The sequence below is a fragment of the Pezoporus flaviventris genome, unplaced genomic scaffold, assembly GCF_033815535.1.
Source record: "Pezoporus flaviventris isolate CSIRO_AGI_PZ_B2104156 unplaced genomic scaffold, CSIRO_AGI_Pfla_v1 ptg000096l, whole genome shotgun sequence".
Taxonomy (NCBI): domain Eukaryota; kingdom Metazoa; phylum Chordata; class Aves; order Psittaciformes; family Psittacidae; genus Pezoporus; species Pezoporus flaviventris.
Window position 1 is genome coordinate 4,430,084 of NW_026892644.1, and position 21,990 is coordinate 4,452,073.

Below are 21,990 nucleotides of genomic sequence, written 5' to 3' on the forward strand. Positions count from 1 at the left end.
CAGCAGAATAGCAACACTAAAACCCAGAAGGATTAACACTGCACCAAAGCACTCAGTATCTGACAGCTAACAGGATACATTAGTGGTGTGTCAGGCTTCATATGAAGAGTAAGGAAGGATTTCTCCAGACTTTCACAAAGTGTGAAATTCAACACAGCAGTGACCCTTTGCAGAGGTATTGAAAGTTTTAATCCTGACTTCTCCTAGATTAACTAATATGTATCTTCTTACGCTGAAAGGAAATGTTGTTATGGGGGAAAAAATGAGCATTTGGTATATCCTTCAGTGGAAATTAGTAAGTCTCTAATTTCCTTGACACAAAATTAGGTACTTACTGCCTTAAAATTGCCATAAAGAGTAACTAAACCTACCATCTTGCTCTCTATGCTTCTATTTATGCAAATGGTTGCCCTACCTTCTGAGCATCAGTATTTTTAGCACACAATCGTAAGCGTGATTACATGTAAAAACATTTAAATGGTACATTCAAGTTATACTTTTAAGTGATAAATGATGATTGGAAGAACATCATTAGTACTGGTCCCCAGGCTCTGCAATTTGCTGTCTTTGGCTTCAGAGTATATTAAACCCATGATATACCCAGTGGTATACCTCAGTGTAGGGAGTCTGAAGTTGTTGAAAGAAATTATTTTAAAGCACGGAAAATTTAACTCATGGTTTCCCTTCAGCTGAAGTCAGTGTAAGGTGTGTACTGAAGCCCAACAGGCAGAGATGAATTCAGCCTCTTAATAATTCTGGGATTAGTAAATTCATAATCCTGGGATTGAGCATTAAATGCAATTCTTGTTCTTGCCCTGGGACAGCAAAGCACAGGTGACAAATCACCACAAAGCCACAGGCATTGTAGGACGCCATGCTGTGACATCTTCCTGCCAACAGCATTCCAGCAGCATTTAGCTGATTTAAAATCTGCATTCCTGTAACCTTGGCTCATGGGCCAGACCCTCTGGCAAAGCACCTAAAACAAGGTAGTGCCTGTGCTCTTTCCAAGGTTACATGAGGAAATTGTTGGTTGCTTCATTCACAGCTCTTAAAGCAGGACAGGAGAAGATTTCTTGAGGCTTTGCTCTTCACTGATTGCAATTATACCATTTATATTATGACTTTTACTAAAAACTATGTTAGTAAGGTAGAATGAAAACATTTTCACAATTTAACTGGATTTACTTATAACACTGAAACTGTAAAGATAGAATTTGTGCTCACATAATTGCTAATCAACATTAGAACAGCTTAAAAGAATTAACCACATCAGTGAATATGTCCTAAAATCGCTAGCAACAAAGACACAAAGAGAGGTACTTCAACATTTAAAATGCCATTTCTGACTTGGGACATCTGCTTTGACAAATTTAAAAGTAGCTTCCCTGACATTCAGAGGGAGAACTTTAAATATTTCAGGTTATTTTAGAACATCCCAGCCACAGAAAAGCATTAGTCAATTTTGAAGATGTATGCTATCAATATCTACATATATTTATCTAAAGAGATAGATGTTATTGCAAAAGAAATAAGATTACCTGAACTGATACGGTGCCTATTATTTTTTTTTACCCTCAGCAACAGATGGGGCAAATTACTGTATTTTCTTGCATTTGCCCCTTTTATAGCTCAAGGGTGTCTCTGCAACTGTAGAAGAGCAGAAAACCTCTATGCTGGGATTCCCATGGCTAGCAGCCACACCACATCGTAAAGAAGGAAGAATTACCGCAGTGACAAGGTAGAAAGGTCTGTGGCAGCAGAGGACATGTTCTTCCAGTAAACTACCCTCAACAGATCGTTAGGGAGCTCCGTAACAAAAGATGTGCTTCCCTTTCTAACTGGTCTACCACCTGTGGAATGAGCTACAGATACCATGCTGACTCCGCACAATGGAGAAGCTCTTAGATATCCTTCATATATAGACAACATTTTTTCAATATCAGAGTATGAAATTTCTGGATTTTATATTGTCTTTTAAAATACTTAGGTGTTGACATACAATACAACTGTATCAGAAGGCCATTGAGTTTGCAGTATCAAGTGCCAGGATTAAGGCTGTATCTGTGAAATATGCTCAGTACTTTTGTGCTTATGCAATACAGTAAGGGCTTTCATTCCAGACCACACAATTTTTATCCTCTGTGCATTTCGGACAGACATTTCTGTTGTTAACATCAGCTCTGCATGTCCTCTCCCCAGCCTCAGTGCAGAAGACAGCTGTACAGAAGCACAGTTTGAAACTGCACAAAGAGAAATGTTGGTCTCAGGATTTGAAGAATTTGAATTGTAATTTGAGGTACTCAATTGCATACCCACCTCCGCCTTCAGTGCTGCTAAGGAAGTGGCTTCAGTGAGTGTGGGTCAGTGTCCAAGTATTCAGTTTATGACACCTGATTAATCAAAATTATGGCAGTCATAGCTGTGGTCAATGTCAATTCAAGCCCCTTCCGATTATATGAAATGCTATAATGTGCTAAAGACATAGAAAAAGTCATGACCTTGGCATTTCACATTCAGCACCTTAAGCTAATAAGCATTTCTCTTTCATGCCAAACCTCAGCTCCTTATCTATGAAGTAGTAAGAACAAATAACATAAGCAAGGAAATTATATCATCTCAACTCATCGTTTCCATGGAGAGTAATTATTTGCCATCTGGACATTAGCAGAAGTTGTGATGATTGCCATAAAAATATATCTATTGAGAGATACTTGTGTGTTTTTCATTTGGAGCATGATTTGAATCATATACAATAAATACAAGACATAACAAAAATACTTCACAAAGAAAATAAAAAGAAACAACTCAATGAAAAACACAGCATGTGAGCATATGACTAAAGTATTCAGGATAATGTTTACATGCAGCCAAACTAACTTCTGGCATTTATTAATTCTGAAATGCTCAAAGCTGCACCCTCCCATGCCTTTTAGTATAATAAAACATCTCTAGATTGCACAGTGCTAACACCCAAGAATGCAATGAAGTATTCACAAAGCCATACTCTAGGTTTAAAACCTATTTGTGGGCTTACAGATGTTTATAAAAATGCAGTTCAAAAGATACTAGTGCTGACAGTGTGTCCGCAGAACATGTTTTTTCCCTGCAGTCTATAAAGCAAAGAAGACATATGTTTGACAACAGTGAAGGAGAAGCACCACATCAATTGCAAGTTACTTAGCCCGGAGTGTTATGCAATCAGAGCACATCAAAATCTAACCAGACTTCACGGTAAGCCCTACAAAGCAAACAACTGGGAATTTTCAGACTGGCAGCAATGATATCAAAGTTATTTACCGAATACCCTAAGTATTACTCCACATTCTGTAACAATATGTCAATATTTTCTTGTTAAATTTTATTTGAGGACTTTTATCTAGCTTTGAACCTCTAAGATTTTAAGTTTTCTTTTTTACCTTGTGCAGCTTATTTATTATTATTTATCAGTATTAGAATTCTTTTTTTCCCTGTACATTCCCCATAGGAAAAATAAGTTAGCCTGGCATGGGTTTCAACAGTCTTGGGTTGAACTAAAACATACATTTCTGTATAATCTGGAGTGAGACACTTAAATCTTTGACAATGAACAAGTTTCTCTGCAGTAATTGTCATTCTATCAGATGATAACTGAAAGGACATAGCAACTCCTAGATGTACCAAGTTTCTTTCATCACATGACCTTGAAGCAAAACATAAAAAACCCACCAAAAAAAAAAAAATCAAAAAACCAAAAACCACACACACACACAAAACAAAACCACAACCAAACCAACAACAACAACAACAACAAAAAAACACAAAAAAAAAAAACACAAAAAACCCAAACAAACAAATAAAAAACCCAAAACGAAACAAATCTGTGAATCTGTGCCACATCCATCTTGCTGCTTCTCACTCTTCTCCCTCTTGGGACTGAAATGATGCACATATCCTAAACCTATCTCCCTTTTCCTCAGTACTTCTTTTCTCAACATAACTCATGAGCAGAGATGATACCATTCAGCAGCCAATCTCACATGGCAAGAAGCAGGGCAAGCACAGGCCTATAATTCATCCACACCACAACCTATATTAAGTTTCAATTTGAACATTTTACCTTAAGTTCAGGAAATATAATTACCGTATTGAAATCTGTCACCACACTTCTGCTCTGATATGCTTCTGCATTGATAATGTCAGCTTTAACTCCCTCATTGCATTGTTTCACATATAATTAATAGAAAATTGCTATTGCTGTTGCAAAGAAAGCTAACCTGCATGACAAGCACTGCTGAAGTACCATGACTCAGTGGTCTGAGTTCATTTTCTCACAGCTCAGAACTACATAGAAAAAAAATATACCCTGGTATGTGAGTGGGACATCTGGACACAGAAATAGCCTTGAGATGCAGGTAAAGAAAAGAAGGGGCAGAAAGAGAAATGGTAGAGGAGGAATGGAGCAGAGTCTGGAAAAGAGTCAAAGGACAGGAAGCCCAGCAAGTGGCAGAGGCACAGAACAGAGAATTAAAAGGAATAAGATCAGAGAGAAGCTGAAAAAGAGACAGAATAAAAACTGCAGAGAAAGAGTTACTTAAATGCTCATTTGACTGAGCTTTAAGGAAAGAAAGTGGATAATTTAGGCCTAAAAAATTTGTCACATATAAATTAGGTGTAGTATGTTAAGATATAAGCCTCTGTACTAACGAAAAAGTTGAGTCCTATTGCTTTTTAGGTGAAAAGGAAAATAAAGTCATATTTTCTTTCATAAGAATGTTTAAATTGTTTGCAGAACTGCTTCTGGTGACAACAGTGCAATGATAAGTTACAGTAACAACTTCACCATGGGACATCAAGTACTGATGGACGCTTCACAAAAATTGTTTGCGTAGCCAGAATTTTACCATAGCATATTAATCAGAATGGTTCAGAATCTATTATTACTTAGTAAACTAAGCAAACTTTATGAAGCATGCTGAAGCAGAAGGTTGTATAACCTTTTGCCAAGTCATTTCTGAAATCCACACCACACACATTCTGCATTAACATGGAAAATATGGAAATTCTGTCTATGGCTCAACAGGAATTTCAGTGTGGCCAGTTGGAAAGAACTTCAGCTGACCCGGTGGTCAACATAAAGATGCAGACAGAAAAGACAGGACAATTGTTATCAACACTTAGTATCATACAAAACAAAAATAAGTCTATGGATAGAAACTTGACTACCCTAGATTTAAGTTAAATTCGATAAGGAATTTTCTCCAAACAATTTCGGGAAGAGTTTGTTATCTAAATGCCACAGGTTAGAAATCAAATACTGCAGGTGTTTCTATGGGAACAAAGGATAATAAGAAATTAGAAGAGGAATTCTTTTCCTTCTCCTGAGAGCAAGCAGCCTTCAACTTAATTCATTTTTTCCCCCTTCTTATGTAAAATAAAGAATATCAATGGCAAAAACCTCAAAAACATTAAGCATAAACCAAAGCAGTGTTGACTGCATGAAACTGCAGAGAGCTTGAAACAACTTTGACCAGTATCACCTGCTTAATTATTTTTCATTAGGGTTCTTTGACCTCAGATTCCAACACTACAGAATAGACTATTTTCCGAGCAGACTCAGGAAAAGAGTATTCATCCTAATGAGGCTGACATTTTATTTGGCTCTCAGGTTCTGTCCCTTCTGTCCTGTAAAACCTGCTTTTCATTGCCTTCTCCGTTTTTCTACACCAGCTTCACAATATATTGGCACTGCAGGCCAAATGCTTCATTTAGAAAAGACAGTAATTGCTGTTCCCAAGGCACTGAATCAGAACAGGGCTCTGCCTAGACTGAACACAGTATAGGGTGGCAACTAATACGGTAGGAAAAAAGCTAACAACAAAAACAAACAGCAAGAAGACAGTCAGTATGAAAAAAAAAAAAAAAAAACAACAACCAAACACAGGTATCATCTCCTTGAAAAACATAGAAGAACCAACAAAAAGAAAACCAAAACTAAGAAAAACATGAAGGCGAATCAATATCTGAAGAAGCAAAAAGGTGAGAAAGAGTGTGACTCAGAGCCAAACAAGAAAATATCAAAAATGAGCCTGGGGGATAGATGAACAACATGTAGAGAGGTTGCCTGTCTGCCAGGATAAACGGAGACATACCTAACGGACTTCACAAAGGTGCATGTATCAGCTGGTATTCCATAAGCAGTGGTTCTCCACCTCATTTAGAAGTCTAGAGGAGTCTAATACAGCATGTGTTACAGTATTATGCTTAAATTTAATGAAAAACAGTTTTGTCAAATAAAATTATTTGAAATGAGAATATATCTCCTGGTGATCCAAAATAGCTAATCGCTATGCTAGCTTTTCCTTACAGCAAGGTGGCTCAGAAGACATTCAATCTTGCTCTTCTCAACTGATTTTGCAAATTAACTTCCTCCTCCAAAAATGAATAATTTTTTTTATACTTGAAGGCTGTAAGCACCATATAAAATAAGGAATGAATATCAGTACTGCAGAGAACTACAAACAAGAACAAATGGTTGAAGTTAAAAAGTTGTCCTGAAACAGGCATCTATTTCAATCATCTCATGGCAGTAGTGATATGAACCCTACAGATAAACTAAATTATACAGAAGTCTGCTCTTGCTAGCTTCATATCAAACAGCAATAGGCTTCTAAAGGAGATCTGGGACATCTACCTTAGATGTCTTTCAAACCATGCTCTAGAAGCTCTAACTTCTTTATTGTACCTCTGCAGAAAGCATGAGGAGCCCACCTCCTATGTTCATCTTCAATACCTTCATAGTCTTGGGATCTTCAAGCATACTTACAGCCAGCATGACAAGGGACTAATCCTGGTGGGTGTCATCTGGATATTGACTGTTTGAAAATTGTTTTATTGTGCCACACTAGTGCCCCAATGTGCTGGTGGCTCTAATCTCATGTGGATGACCTGAGAGATCTCATCTACCATGGAACAACCACTACAAAAAGCTAGCACCAATACCGAAGTGATTTCAGAGAGCGTATCCAGAATAATTCATTAGATTTGCCTGTTTAAAACTATTTATCTGTGGGTAGTATGTGCTTTAGAAGGACCAAGTTGTGCAAAATTCTTGGACAGCAAGAATGCTTTTGGACAGTCAGATTGCAAACACTGACACTGGAAATCTCTGAACTCATGTTCGAACTTCACCATCTGGTGGGAACCAGTGATCTCTCTGGGCTGAATCTGGAAACACATTTGGAGGTTTGCTTACTGTAGCTCCTCCTGAGGTGGTAAAGGAAAACTATTTTGAGAGATGGGCCTTGCAGCATTTTCAGTGTCTACTATTATAAACCTCTTAGAAACATGATGCTTTCCTGAAAATATTCTCTCAAACTTGTTCCCTCCTGGAGTAAAATCTATCCAGTGGGCAGAAAGCGGTGTGCCATTACCTCCCCTGTTTAGGAATTTAATTGCAGCTTCAGTGATACTCATCCTGTTCGGAGGTGTTGCTCATAGAGAATGAACTTTTGCATTACCTGCTCCAGTCACATGATCCCTGCTACTGGGATGCCAAGGAACTAGCTCATAACTTTTAACCAGATTAGTATTTTGCTTTATACTGCAAACAGAACAAGGTAAAGTTTTTAATCCTAGTAAACTTAAATTACCAGAATGGGACAACTTAAAGTCAGTTGATTCAATTTAGGATAGAGTTTTGCCCTCTCCACACCTTCCACCAAAAAAACTATGGATATTTTGACAATCACTTGAAATAACACACTTTACCTTTAAATTTTTTTATTAAATTTTATATTCAGGTGTTAAAGAAGTCTATGAGACAGCGATCCCCTGGGAATGCTTCAGCTCTTTGATATTTCACAAAGCAAGCAGGCCTAATGCTGTTCTATTATTACCACATTGAATCTAGAACAGAGTAACTGTGACCTACTCTATGCAGAAGAAAGTTCTTTACCATAAAGAAGACCTCTCACCTTATTGTCCAGTACTTCCCATGCAGAAACCGTATGTGAGAAAATCTGCATGGCATGAACTGAAAGGCCACAGTTTCCACGAAGAATCAGACAGATGTATACAAGCACTATGCAGCTGCACAAATGCAGAAAATACAACACACACACACAGCGGGATATGACTGGCATAGAGTGCAAGCACTTACTAAAAGGGCAGCAAATGCACAGAAGACATGACACACATTTAACAATGCCTGAAACCTAATCCTTCACCTAGGTACAGGGAAAGCATGTAGCGCACTAACACCCTACCCAGTACTTCCTCAAAGCACCAGACTTCTGACTGTTATACAGCACAGTGTTCACACACAGGACTTCCAGACATCCATAAACTGCAAAAGTAACAGCTGGACTGAAGACAGTTCACCTGTTAAGGTCACCAAACATAAAGACATATTTGTATTATTTGCAGTGTTAGAGCTATAAAGTCCTTGAAATCATCCTGGACAAAATCTGCAGCCTAAACTAGAGAATGTGTCCAGGAAAACCGTAAGAGTTAGCTCTGTGAAAGACAGAGAAATTGCAGTTAACTTTTCATTATCCGTGTGTTGGTAAAGCATGCACGGACAAAAAGCCAGGTAAAACCAGAATTAATTTAATATGCAATAGGTACACAGAATATGTATACTGTAACTTTCAATTATGTGTAGCTTGTAAAAATATGATGTATTACATTACTTTTGTAAACATTTGTAAACAGTTTTCAGAAGGAGCTTTGAAAAAAAAAAATACATAAAATCACTTGCCAGAGCACTGCCTGGTCCTGATGACTTCAGCTCTGCATCAATGCATATCCCAGTATCACTTTCTAGTCTGGGGCAGAGGGAAGATGGGGCATGGCTCATCCACCGCCACCTGGATTCTTCAGCCTGTGATAATCAATAGCTGCCTGCACAGGCTTTATTGGAAAGGATATTATAGCAGATAGAAAACATAAGACTACTGAAGCAGTATGGAAAATGAGTGAGCTTTCTGTAAAAACATACCCATTTATATTGCAGCATACATGTAAATAGTTAAATAATGCAGTGACTTCATCAGACTATTGGGTGATTTTGGCTGGCTAAGGAACAGAGGTTTGGTTTTTTCCCCCCCCTGCAGTTGTTTTCTATGCAGTCTTCAGCCACCCTGCAAAGGAATTAACATGACACCATGCTGTGAAACAAGGAAGTACTATGCGTGCATTCCCCTACCAGAGCATTCGTCGGATTCCCAAGAAATGAAAAGCACATGTAGCTACTTGAATTTCATGTTATTTGGGGGATTTTGCTCTTCTCTCCACCTCTCAACGCTTTTAGAGAGGATTGCATCTTTATTTTTAAGCCCTTGGCCTGCAACAGGATATGTTGACAAGGATTTTAGGTGCATAGACTTCTAAGCTGCTGTACAGAGACATCAGGTTTCAAAAGTAAACATCCCATTGCAAACTCCTGTAGTTTAAAGTGGAGAAAATACTTCAGGATTATTGGTTTTTCTCCCTTTTTTTTTTTTTTTTTTTTGCCTCAAGGCTATTTAGAAAGCATGCGACATTATACACCTTGGATTTAAAACTTCTATTGAAAAAGACAAACATGATTATGCATTTAGGTTAAAAACTAGCTTTTGTAAGAGAGTCTTACATAGACATGAGTCATTTTTAGAGTGAAAACAGTCCTTTCAACTAAATGTGAGGCAAGAATGCACATTACTTTAAGGCACAGGAATATCTGACTTCATAATACTCATTTTAAAAATAAAAAGATGCTGTATCATACTTAAATGTGTGATCTTCAGAGTTATTTAGGTTGCACAGCTAGTTTGCAAACCCTCTTGTTTTTTTAAGTTTACAGTAATTTTATATGGAACAAAATGGTACAGTAAACAGGTTCCCATGCAGATAATAGGCACAATTACATTAACTAAGAAAAGCCTAAGCCTAGTCTCCCCAAGGCACTGTAACAACCTGCAGCCACTTGGGACCAGTTTCCCATGTGTGTTAACAAGACCCCTGCTGGTCTCTTTTCACAGTAAAAAGTTTCTTTGCTGCTATCACTGTGTCAGCACTTCCTGAAACTGGAAGCGAACAAACTCAGGTACCTTCATTACTGATTGTAATAAACTAAGTAATGTATAGACCCTACAAAATGCCGAAGCCTTTCTGTAATAGACTGTGGGGAGGACTGCTGCAGATTTTAAACAGTGGGGAGGACTGTCCACGATTTTAAACAGTTCAGAGAGGTGCACAGGTGCCAGACCTGCTCCTTACCACAGAGCGGTAGGGAGGCAGGTTAGCAGCATTCCCTCACCACATCGGTGAGAAGGAACACAGGTCTCTGGATCAGCTTCACCAGCAGGCACAACATGGTGCCAGAAGACATAGTCTGATGGGATAAATGACTTGGATCAGTGACATCTGGTCTACGTGCTGGCCACTACTGCTTTTTGGTGAAGGCAATGCAGCAGGTACCCCACTGCATCATGAAGTCCTCTACATGCAGATCTGTGTAAGCCTCCACCTCCCCCCAGTACCTTCTGCAATTGCCTAACCTGGGCTTCCTCCCCTAGAGCACACATATATGCTATCAATACAACTAGCCATTACACCCAAGCACAGAAAAGAAATTAAGGGTATTAAAAATAACAACAGTGTTTTAAAGTTTTTTTGGGGGAGGGTGAAGGAAGTACAAACTCTACTCTGTTGAATTAAACAGCTCAAGTGAAGCAAAACCCTCTGAATTACAGGATAAATCAGGAGCAAAATTGTTTTATTAAGCCACACAAATATATGACACATTAAACAAAGAAAACAATTTCCGGACATCAGCATATCTCTTGCTTAAACTCAGTAAAGGCAATGCAGAGACAGAATAAAAGCTTTATTCTCATCCCATGTCAGTAAAACAAAGGTATAAGAACACATCACCTCTTTGCCTTGCTTTGAAGGGAAACCAGCCTGTGATGAGCTTGAGCTAGTGTATACCTATGCCTTTGAAAATTTAGTAAAGTCTTTTATATTCCTGCAGTGTGTAAGGGCTATGCATAGTCAATCCACATAATGGATACAGAACACAAAACACATCTAAGTTAAAAGAAACATTCCTGTAGTTCTGTCATACTGAGGAATGTAGCTATCTGTCAGAAATCATATATTTGCATTTACTTTAAATCCATGCAGCAAACTAAGGGAGTGGGGGAGGAAGCCTATCTAAGGGCACAGTTTACTGTGGACTAAATAATGACCTTTCCTATTTACAAAATAAGAGCTGTTGAAATAGCTTAGAGCATGAATTACACAAGCAAAGATTTTCAAACATTTAAATGAACTTCTTTTCTACTGCAGAATTTTAAAAGCACTTCAAAAGGCTAAGAATTTGCGATTGTATAGACCAGGCGGGGACAAGGGTTATTAGGTTGCCTATTCGGTAACTTCTTGTCCCAGCCACTCTGCACTTGTAAGATGCAAAAGGTCCAACTTACAAACACCTGGTGACATAGGCTTATATTGAAAGATGCTGAAAGAGTCCATCCTTTCTAAGACAATGACAGCAAACAGCAGCTCAAACCACATGTATGCCCCATACTTGAGCACTGAGGGGCTTCAGAGTTTTCTAGATGCTAGTCAAGCAGGAGCTTTCTGTGCCACTCCAGCACAGTAGTACAGACCTACTGAAATGAGTCACCTTTAGCACATCTGTATTTTCAGTTCCCCAGAACCTTATCCCATTGCTGCCACCGGCAATTGAGAGCAACACTCAAGCCTCCCATTTCAAGGACAAAGAGGCAGCACTCAGATTGCAATCTGTACTTCAGAGCTCTGGGTCAGAGAGGGGGAAGAACAAAATGAAGAGAAAACTTGCATGTAGTTACTTAGCATCTGCTATGAAGATGCTAAAAATGATGACTAGATATTGACTGAAGGTCACGAGGCTTATCTAAGAATACAGGGGGAGAAAAACAGACGGGGAAAGGGGGAGGGAGGGGGAGAGAGAGAGAGAGAATGCACGAGCACTGCAGCAAAGAAGCTATGCTCAGCCAATACATGCTGGCACTTACCATAAAAATAGAAAGATCCAAAGAGAATCAGATTAAGGATCCTTTTTATCTCTCTTCAATAGAAAGATTTCCACATGAAGCTCTGAACACAGCTGTCCAGGGAAAAGCAAGGTAATGTGATGATACACAGAGAACACTAACACACAGATGGCAAGTCTTTCACAGCCTTCCAAAACCTGCAAGCAGTTTGTGCTGAAAAACCAAAGACAAGAAGTCTGATGAGCACTCCTATATAACACTGCAGCTAAAACAGACTGCTGTATTTCCAGTCACTCAGACCGCACTGTTTTCATCTTCATCTTCTCACCATTACTTACATCCTAGAGGTGGGCTTGGGGGTGGGGAAAAGAGATTTCTCCTCCAAGTGGAAAGAAGCGCAGAAACAGCATCAGCATTTTTAATCAGGTGCTGGCGGTACCCAATCAGAGGAACTGAGTGGTGCCAGCGTGACAGTTGTCCAACGCGGGGCAGCCTGGCACGCCAGCCGCCAGCACATTCTTGGCTTGCACAAGACCACTGATGGGGCTGATCTGCTTCTTAACCCCAGCAAGGTTTTCTGTGCCCAGACACAAGCGGTATCTTCATGCACTCTCTTCTCCTCCAAGAAGCAGTGCTCTGAAAGCTACCAGCTTTTCTGGGTTGCTGCTCTGACAGGCTGTTTTCTACATCTGTGCAACAGTACAAAAGCAAGAAAAGTTTGGAGGTTTAAATATCAGCACCATTGCACTTGCAATTTGTTATCCATCACCTTCCCTATATAAAATATACATTAATCATTGCTTCCTCTTCAAAGATTTCTTTTCGGAGGAGAAAGAAGTCTGAGAGATTTCAGCACAGCCCCATTGTTGTGAATTGCCTTGTTAGAGCCAGTGCTGGTTTTGACATTACATCATAGACCCCTGACGGCACCAGGTCCATGGAAAATATGCAACCAAGGTCTCTCTCCCCCTACCCGCCAGGATGACAAATGGATTAGATGTTTGTGCTGTTATCTACCATACTACTGGACAACAACAACAAAAAAAAAATAAAAAAAGGGTAGGGAAGACTTCAAATTAATTAACAACAAGGATATCCAGGATCTGTAGACAAACCTTCCTATGGCATTTAACCCATCAAACATCCCGCACAGGAAAGTGATGCAGTTAACATTAAAGCTGCAAAACAGTACCTTCCAGGGGATGCTCCTAATTATGAAATACATTTACTGCATTTGACTACAGGGGAGAAACTCGCCTGGTCCTACTGCAGAGTGCAGTCCACAGTGGAGGAAACCTAAATGCAGCATGCAAATTTGCATTTACTTAAAGCGGACATTCTCTCAGTAGACAAAGTTAGATGCTTACCTTTTCAAAACATTTTTTAAGCAGTAAGTCCTGGATTTCTGCCATATGACAAAGTAAACGTGAATAACATCCGATAGTCACATTTCAGAAGTTGAAAAGGCTATATAAAGTACAGGTGGGAATGTGGGGAGAACAAACCTCAAAGCATTCCCAGTAGTGGTACCCATATTATTTGGTCAGTATCAAGACCTTGTAGAACATACCGGGTAACAACACAAGCAGGGTGGGGATAAGAAAACAAAACCGACCAACCAAAATGCCTAAATGAAACAAACAAATCAGACAATTCTATGACCTGAGGACTCACAATCTAAGGTACAATTTACTACAACTAATTTGCTCTGAAATGTAAATGTTTGACAGTGTGAATGTAACACAAGAGCATACACATTCCACTAGCTGGCAGCAGTGACTTTCAAAAAACACTGGGCTGATGCACCATGTTGGTCATAACCAAAATTATCTCTTCCTTCTTACTTAAAAAGAAAAACAAACAAACAAACCAAAAAAAAACCAACCAACAAACAAACAAACAAACAAAACCAAACCACAAAACCCCTTATCTCGTCAGATGACAGGACACTGGATGATCCATTACATTATCTTTCATTTAGGTTCTAATAGGCTTGTTTCATGCTATCAACAAAACATGAATGATATTTAGTCCTCCCTTTTCATAAACACTATCAGTTCAAAAAACACAACATAACTGGCATGAGATGGAAGGCACAGGTGAAGGACAGATGAAAACAATAAATAACAAAGGAGGACAATTACCATATACAAATACTGAACATGGGATGTATACAGATAACAGCACATATGCATATAAGATAACTGAAATCTAAAATATAACCAATACAGGAGTGAGCACAAGAAAAGGAGGAAGCAGCAGAAGAAAATACATTTAAACTCTGCAGTAAGCTTTCAAAACATACTGCAGTGCTAGCAGAAAGATTACTATTTGATACACCACACCCTTGGTGAAGTAGGTAGTTTCTGTTTCAGGAAACAGAGTATGGGAGACCTTCAAAAAATGTCTTAAGATACTCATTACAGAAGCCCATCCACACGCACCACTCAGATCATGTTTTATATTCATCCCACAGCCAAATAGTAACAGTGTTTTTCTCTATGTTTATAGTCAAGATCCTGAACTAGGCAATAAACAGAGAAGAAATCAGAGATAAATCCCTTGTAAACAAAACTCTCAATTCCCCTTTTTTCCTATAAAAATGCATGGAAGAAACCCCAAACACTGGCGTAGCAGCTCTCTAGAGAGAAGAAAGCAACACCATAGGCAGAATTTGGTGGACAGTGCCATGAATATTTTGCAATGAGTCTCATAGCAAAGAAACTTGTACCCAAACTCTGTAAAAAAAAAGGGATTAGGAAGGGGTCTCTAATGTTGCCATTTGAAATGCATGAGAAGAGGCTGCATCTACAAAAGTAGGAAAAGCTGCTGTGATTCCATCAGCATGCTCTCTGGAGACAGCTCGAATGAACCAAAAGATATGAAAAAAGGCTAATAGAGTAATTCATTCAAGCTTTCAGCTAAAAGCAGAGGATTGAACACTTAAGGAATTTAGGTTTAAGCTCCTATTGAGGCCACTTTTCAGAATATTGAAGAAGTTTCTGACAGTGGGGGGGGTGGAGGGGGCAGGGGGTGTCTGTGTTTCTGGTGAACAAAAAGTTCCCAATTTTTTTGTGGAATAGCTGAGGGAATGGTAGGAAATTCCTTTGGAATTTTTCCTTTCCTTCATTTGCAGATGGTCCTCTCAATATGCCTCAAAATGTGTTTGGTGAGGCTGTAACCACATGCCAGGGACACTGTCAACCTACTTAAGAGTTTTCTTAAGTGTTAACCACTTCAGGGGTTCAGGATAACGGGGAGGCGGGAACACATATATGTTCCCAGAAAGAAGATAATTCTCTTTTCCATTCAGTAAAACAACTGCTGCCTGAAAAAAAAATACTAAAACCAGCTGTTCTTCTACATCTAGTTACAGAAGAGAAAAAGCTCACTTAATACGTTTTTGTGAAAGAGAACCAAGAGCATGCTGCCAGTCAAAACTGGGACTGGTTCTATCCCACCTCTCTACCTGTTCATCCAGAAAAGCAAAACAAACTTAGCACTAGGTGTTCCAAAGCTATTCTCTCTACTCCTATCCAATAATTTATGGGACAACAGTTCAAATCCACATTCCTGAGCTGGAAGTTAAAGGTGATACCCAGAATTTAATAAAGCTCTGCTCTCACTACTGGAACGTCAAATGAACTGCCAACTGCTCAGAAAGATTTAGGAAGGTACAGGGATGATGGATTCTGCTAGTGTGCATCCCAGCTCAGCAGGTGAACGTGTGAATAGGACACTCCGCAGACAGGAGGGGGAAGAAGCAGCATTAAGTGTAAAGGAATAAAGCATAGATTTCAGGGAGAGGTGTTTAAATTTTCAATGGATAATTTAGGTGCAAGTGTTTTGTTTCTCCATGCTGTCAGGACGACTCTTGCATGCAGAAGAAAATTTCTGTGCTCTGAACTAAATGAAACAGACAAGAATGAGAAAGTAAAAGCAGGAAGGTAAGAAATGTGCAAAATGTTCCTTCCCTGTTTGGTCAGAGTACTTATGAGCCTCCCCAGTGCATTCAAGCACAGCCCTGGTGACTAGTATTGAGGAGCTTGATGAAAGCAAAAAAAGCAGGAAAGTTTCTTCTACCTTTATCTTGTCTGAAGGTGAAGGCTGACGGACCGAGGAAAACCATGTCACTGAGGGCCTTGTCTACATGGTTTTTGAACACTTCCAGGGATGGTGATTCCACCATTTCCCTTGGCAGCCTGTTCCAATGCCTGAGCACCCTTTCGGTGAAGAAACTGTTCCTAATATCCAATCTAAACCTCCCCTGGTGCAGCTTGAGGCTGTTACCTCTTGCCCTATCACTTGTTACTTGGGAGAAGAGACCAACCCCCACCTCACTGCAACCTCCTTTCAGGTAGTTGTAGAGAGGGAGAGATAAGGTTTCCCTGCACCTTCTTTTCTGCAGACTAAACAACCCCAGTTCCTTCAGCTGCTTCTCAGAAGACTTATACTCTAGACCTTTCACCAGCTTCCTTGTCCTTCTCTGTCGAGATCCAAAAGTTGATGAAGATTTGGAATAACAGTGTGCTGCACTGAACGAATGTGACAAACTTTCGGTAAAACATGTAAGAAAAAAAAAAGTAATAAAGTATTTTCTTCACATACTGATCCCCAGATATCTTTCAAATTTTCAATTGTGGACCAAAGTGGAGTAGGATGTTTCTACCTGCAAGGAGACAAGCACATTACGTCAGTCACACAGCAGGGAGAGGCTGTGATAGAGCTCCTAAGATGAATCAGAAGAAAAATGCCACCTAGAAAGCATAGGGCCAGATGCCAGGAACACATACCCCCAGATACTGCCACACACAAAGGCTTTCCAGTCCACTGTTAAAGCAGGTGGCTTAGGGTTGTGCCAGTTAAATCGGAGGTGATCATACGCTAATCATTATTCATCTTCGTGAAAGCAGAGACATGAACTAAAGTCAATGCTGAAGCAGAGAGGAAGGACCCAGCAGGAGTAGACGCATCAGAATGGCCCCAGAAGAGTATCACTTAGTAAATGGTGCCCTGTAACCAGTGCACCGCTCTTTCCCTGACACCATTTCCTAGCTGCATGCAGTCCTATTTCTATTGCTATTTGCAAAATAGATGGTGAGAGGAAACAAAATATTAACAATAGCACAGGGATATTGGAGAGAGCATTAGATGCCAAGGACAGGTTACTCAGATTTGCAGTGCAGGTCCATTGGTATCAGACACCTCAACGTGATGAAGCAAACACAAAACCAATATCAGTTAGTAGATGTATGTGCACACATGCATATGGGACTAGCATTAGAGAGTTTACAACTGTAGACAGTGTTGCTGACCATGCAAACATTTTGCACCTTCACTGCTTTTAAGAGGTTTAGATAAAGAATCACCTATAATAAAATATAGTAACTAAGAATGCATCACCTCTCTGAAGAGACAGAGTATTTTATTGACTCTTGATTTGAGGTTTACCATTTCTTTAATTAAAGGATATGAATCTAACTAATATGAACTTGTCAAAATTGAAACTGGTCTAAGCTGTCCCTTCTTTTATTGAGGGGCTGAACAACATGAACTCTGAAAGCAATCCAACCAAAGAAAATCTTTCAAATAGAAAAAAAAACCACAACAGCAAAATTGATAATAATAAGCACTGATGAACATACATCATAGTCAAAGAGCCTGAATATTTTTAACTGGCATTTGAGGCAGAATCAAGGAAAGAATAGAATTTCAGCCTGGGTTCTCACAACAATGACCCATATAAAAGGCCTCATACCAAGAATTTCCAAAATGTAGCTGATCAGACTCTGGAAAGTGACTCCATCTAAAAATGACTGTTTAAATACCACTACACCTACCAAGGCTGGGACAAATTACCCATGTCCTAGTCCTTTATCAAAGTTTAAAGGAGTTTTTTTCTATAGAAATACTTTAAGGGCATCTTAACTAATAGGATTATTTTTAGGCGTTTTTCTAGAAAGGGAAGCTATTTTTTAATTAACTTACTACCTATTTAGTTGGTCCATTATATCAGCTCATTCAGAAGCAGAGACCATTTAAACTGACTCCATTTTTGGACATTCAACCTTTAAAATGTAAGGAATGCAACAGACATAAACTAAGCACAAAGGCTCATTATTTACTCAAATTTTCCAACTTTTAATAGAATTTTAACGTAAGCAAAAGAAATTCCAGAAATGTCACTGTTAATAATTTTGTTGGATCTCTACCAAAAGCAAGAGGAAAAGAAAAGGAATCCTGAAGTGGTTGATATGGTTGGAACTGTACTTACAAATGTATCACTCCAGGCCACATTCATGAATACTGACAGCCACTGACAACAGTGCTTCAAAACAACCTTTTAATAGTAGCTCACATCCCTTTTAAAAGATGTTTTGCAAAGAGCTCAAAAGAACTGGTGCTTAACCAAGAAATAAGTAGCATAACATGACACTTAAAACCTAATATAATGGACAAAATGTAATAAAATTAGTATCTGTTTGTGATGAACTCAGTATTTTGTGGGTATTTACTGATGACTGTCCCTCTGTATACTACAGTGACACATAAAAATGTGTGAACTAAAAACTGCAATTTAATATTTTTAGACCATTGTTCATTCTCCAGTGTAGAAAGTCACAGTAAGGCAAGAGGCTCAAAATGTCAACACAACTGTTTCTTCAGCTGACAGCTAGGTTTCAAATTTTCCAAATATATCTTTGGAAGAAAGACCTTGAAAAAGGACTTCTGTAATGTAACACTGTGCTCTGCCCATCCAGCTTCAGCACTTACCCTTGGAGCCTGGTGGGAAATTAATAACCTCAGAACACCAAGAATCCAAATTTGCAGTGCAGTAGGTCCTGCACCTAATCATAGAGCTGTTTCTCAGATGCACAGGACCAGCTGAGGAAGTTGGTGAGTTCTGCCACATGTCTAAAATCTTAATCTAGGGAAAAAATATCAAAATCTTGAGGAAACGCCAGTATTTCTCAAGTGAAACAACCCAGTCTGAAAAATTCAAAAGCAAAAAGGCACTGACATTGTAACAGTTCTCCTTGAATAAGTTTATTTATTAAATTTGACCTGTATTCTCTGTTTTAGTTCCCATTCCACCCTCCCCCATCCAAATCCCTGCTGGTGGTGAGCCTACAATTTATTATTTTCATTGTAACTGGTGTTATGCTTAATTTTAAAATATTTCATGTACTCTAGAGTGCCTTCTCATTTGCAGTGAGGAAAAGGAAAGAGTTCAGTCTTGGACACTTGCTGGCAATGTCAAACGGAAGACAGCTACACATTGATGTGACATATCTGGAAGACAGTAAAAGTACAAAGTCCTACACAGTTCAGCAGAAAGAGTCAGGAAGAAAAGCCAGATGCAGCCCAACAGCCGCTGTAGCTGGCTATAAGGAATTGATATTGGTATCTGGAGTTAATGTTGCTTTAGTTCTTAAGTAAGTTGCCTGAAAGACCAATAAATCATATGCAAAGAAAGAAGATTCAAGGGGCATGAATATCCATGGTGGAAAATGCTGCTGTGCTACGTAAAGATTTGATAACTGCTGCTACTATGCGAAACTGAGGCTGGGTGGATAGATTGCTGACATAGGTGCTGATTACTCTGCTGCTAAAGCATCATGCAAGCAGCAGTGTCCAGCTGGCACTAATGATACATCACAATGCTCCATCTGCAGCTCACCATGCGCACGCTGTGGGGGGAACGTCCTGTGCAAAGTACAGGAGATAATTGGCCGAAGAGAGGCTAGAAATACAAACCAAACAGAAATACAAACAAACCTCAGCTTCCCCAATACTACCAAAAGACTGACTGATGTCCAGTGCACACTTAGAAGTATTAGCTGCCATATACAGTTACGTTTTTCCCCACTTTAAATACTATTATCATCTGAAGTAAAACTCTATTTGAAGACAGCCCTGAAAGCAGATTCCCCAGCTTGACTTTTTGACATACTCCACGCTTCCTAAAGCTGCAGATTCAGAGCAACCATTTTCTAATGTTGCTGTTTTGTCTCATTTTTACACATTTTACGGTTGTGGACTTGAAATGCCATTCAGATTAATGGCCATTTCCACACTAAACAAAGAGGATCAGGAAGTGCTTGATTTAAGAAAAAACTATCACCATTAAGTAGCTGTTTAGTAAGAAGTAATGAAAAGCCAGAAAAAAAGATGTTTCACCTACACATATGGAAAAGCAAACGAGACTGATCAATTGGCTAAAATAATCTAAGACATGCAGAAAACAAATCAAACAAATGATTAGTATCAACTCTTACTGTAAAACTCTTTCCTTTCACCTTCCTCCCTCATGTTTCAGTCACTTTATGCCCGAGGTTTGAAAACGAGGATTGTTAGAAAAGTCAGAAAAGCAGCTTACATTCATACTTTCATGTGTCCCCAAGCTGACATGAGGTCATGCTGTCCTGATTGCTTTTGCTACACAGTGGGCTGGAGGAAAGCACGATGGATTTTGCTTCCCTGTGTCTTCCCATTTATCACCATTTTCCCCTTTAGGGATACTAGTTCAAGTGATAAATTCCCAACTAGCTGAAACACCTCAATTTTCTGATCTCAGCCTGAATTTGACCAAAGCAATTACAAACTCACCTTCCAGCATCAAGTCAGGTCAGTGAGGAAGGTGACTAGGAGACCACCACCACGAGGCTCACGGAGCAGCCCAGGGTTGGCGAGGCCATCAGCCTGTAGATTCCTCGCCAGGCCTGATCCTGTCATCACCATGGGCAGACATCCCAGCCCTACCTCAGCCTGCCCCTCTCTGTGTTCCCAGGGAGAAGCCTTATGACCAGGGTTACCCTTATGTTCCCAACCTGCCCTGCTTCAGGGCAGAAGGCTCTTATCATTACACACGGGCACTGTCATGGGACAGAGGCAAGCTGAACCCAATGCCCATGCTTTCATCTTTGGTTCAGCTGAGCTGTTCTGCCGCATTCCACATGCTCATGCTGAATGGCATGTTTCTGCCATCTCTGTCTAGCCAAATGCTCTGTGGGGCAGCACACTTTCTCAGGGACCAGGGCTGCAGACCACGAATCACACTGAAGAGACTGCAATGCCACTGCCAGGGCAGCACAAGTGTCTTCTCAGTGCAAAAATCAAAGCCTCTCAACAGACCGGCATGGAAGTGAAGCCATTTCAGTTTCTATAGCACCTTTTTCAAACACAATGTGTGGTGGCCAAGAAAGGATTAAGCTTTTTCCAATCTCCACCTGTTCTTGTGAGGATGCGCTAATCTATGCCAGACAAGAAAGTTTCTCCCTGTAACTTGGCCTCTCATGGTGCCAGTCCTTAAAGTGCCCTTGTAGCTTGGCAGCAGCCATCCATCCCCTCCTCTTACACTTCCCAGGTGGCTGCCTATACATACTCACTGTAATTGGAAGAGTAACGTACATTAAGTTTGCCAGCTTCATTGGGATTTATTTTTAATAACAAGATTGAAAAGGTGAAAGCAGTACGAATTTATTCTGTCAGAGCCAAAAGCCCGTTCCTGATGACAAAGTTGCAGAGGAGAACAAAAGAACCAAAACCCGTTTTACAAGATGGCAGATCCTTCCCTTGTACCTGCATTTATTCCAGTCTCCTGCCTTTCTGTTGCTGCTCTTACCTGCTTTCTTAACAAGCAGGAAAGCCACTCCTGGTTTCACGATCATCTTCAACAACTGGGGCTACCATCTTCCATGTCTCTTTTTTCTTTCGTATCCCCAGACTCCAAGATAAAAAAGCACAGGAGTGAGGGTCTCCTGTCCCTGCAGTCCCTCTGATCACACAGCACTATCATGCTCTCTTCTATGTTTCTCCAACCTTATGTAGCTTTTCAGGTGGTTGCAGTGCCCTCAGGACTATCCTGCTTTTTCATAACTAACAAAACATCAGGAATATTTGTCATTTCAGCCCAATTTGCTTTCAGCCTCTACAGCGACCAACTACACTGCAGAATAAAAATGTAGGGGACAGGTCTTGCATG

The 21,990-nt window shown here is 39.7% G+C and overlaps 1 protein-coding gene across 4 annotated transcripts in view; it reads right to left on the bottom strand.

Annotated features, from left to right (window-relative positions):
- The window catches only part of ANO4 (anoctamin 4), a 192,809-nt gene extending 180,130 nt beyond the window's left edge, over positions 1 to 12,679 (bottom strand). Inside the window, exon 1 of one of the 4 annotated variants that reach the window (XM_061476375.1) lies at positions 12,344 to 12,679. The gene's annotated coding sequence lies outside the window, so the exon portion shown is untranslated. Of the gene's footprint in view, positions 1 to 12,026 lie in introns of all 4 variants that reach the window. The other 3 variants (XM_061476374.1, XM_061476377.1, XM_061476376.1) reach the window with 3 other exon arrangements.
- Between the last annotated feature and the right edge of the window lie 9,311 nt (positions 12,680 to 21,990).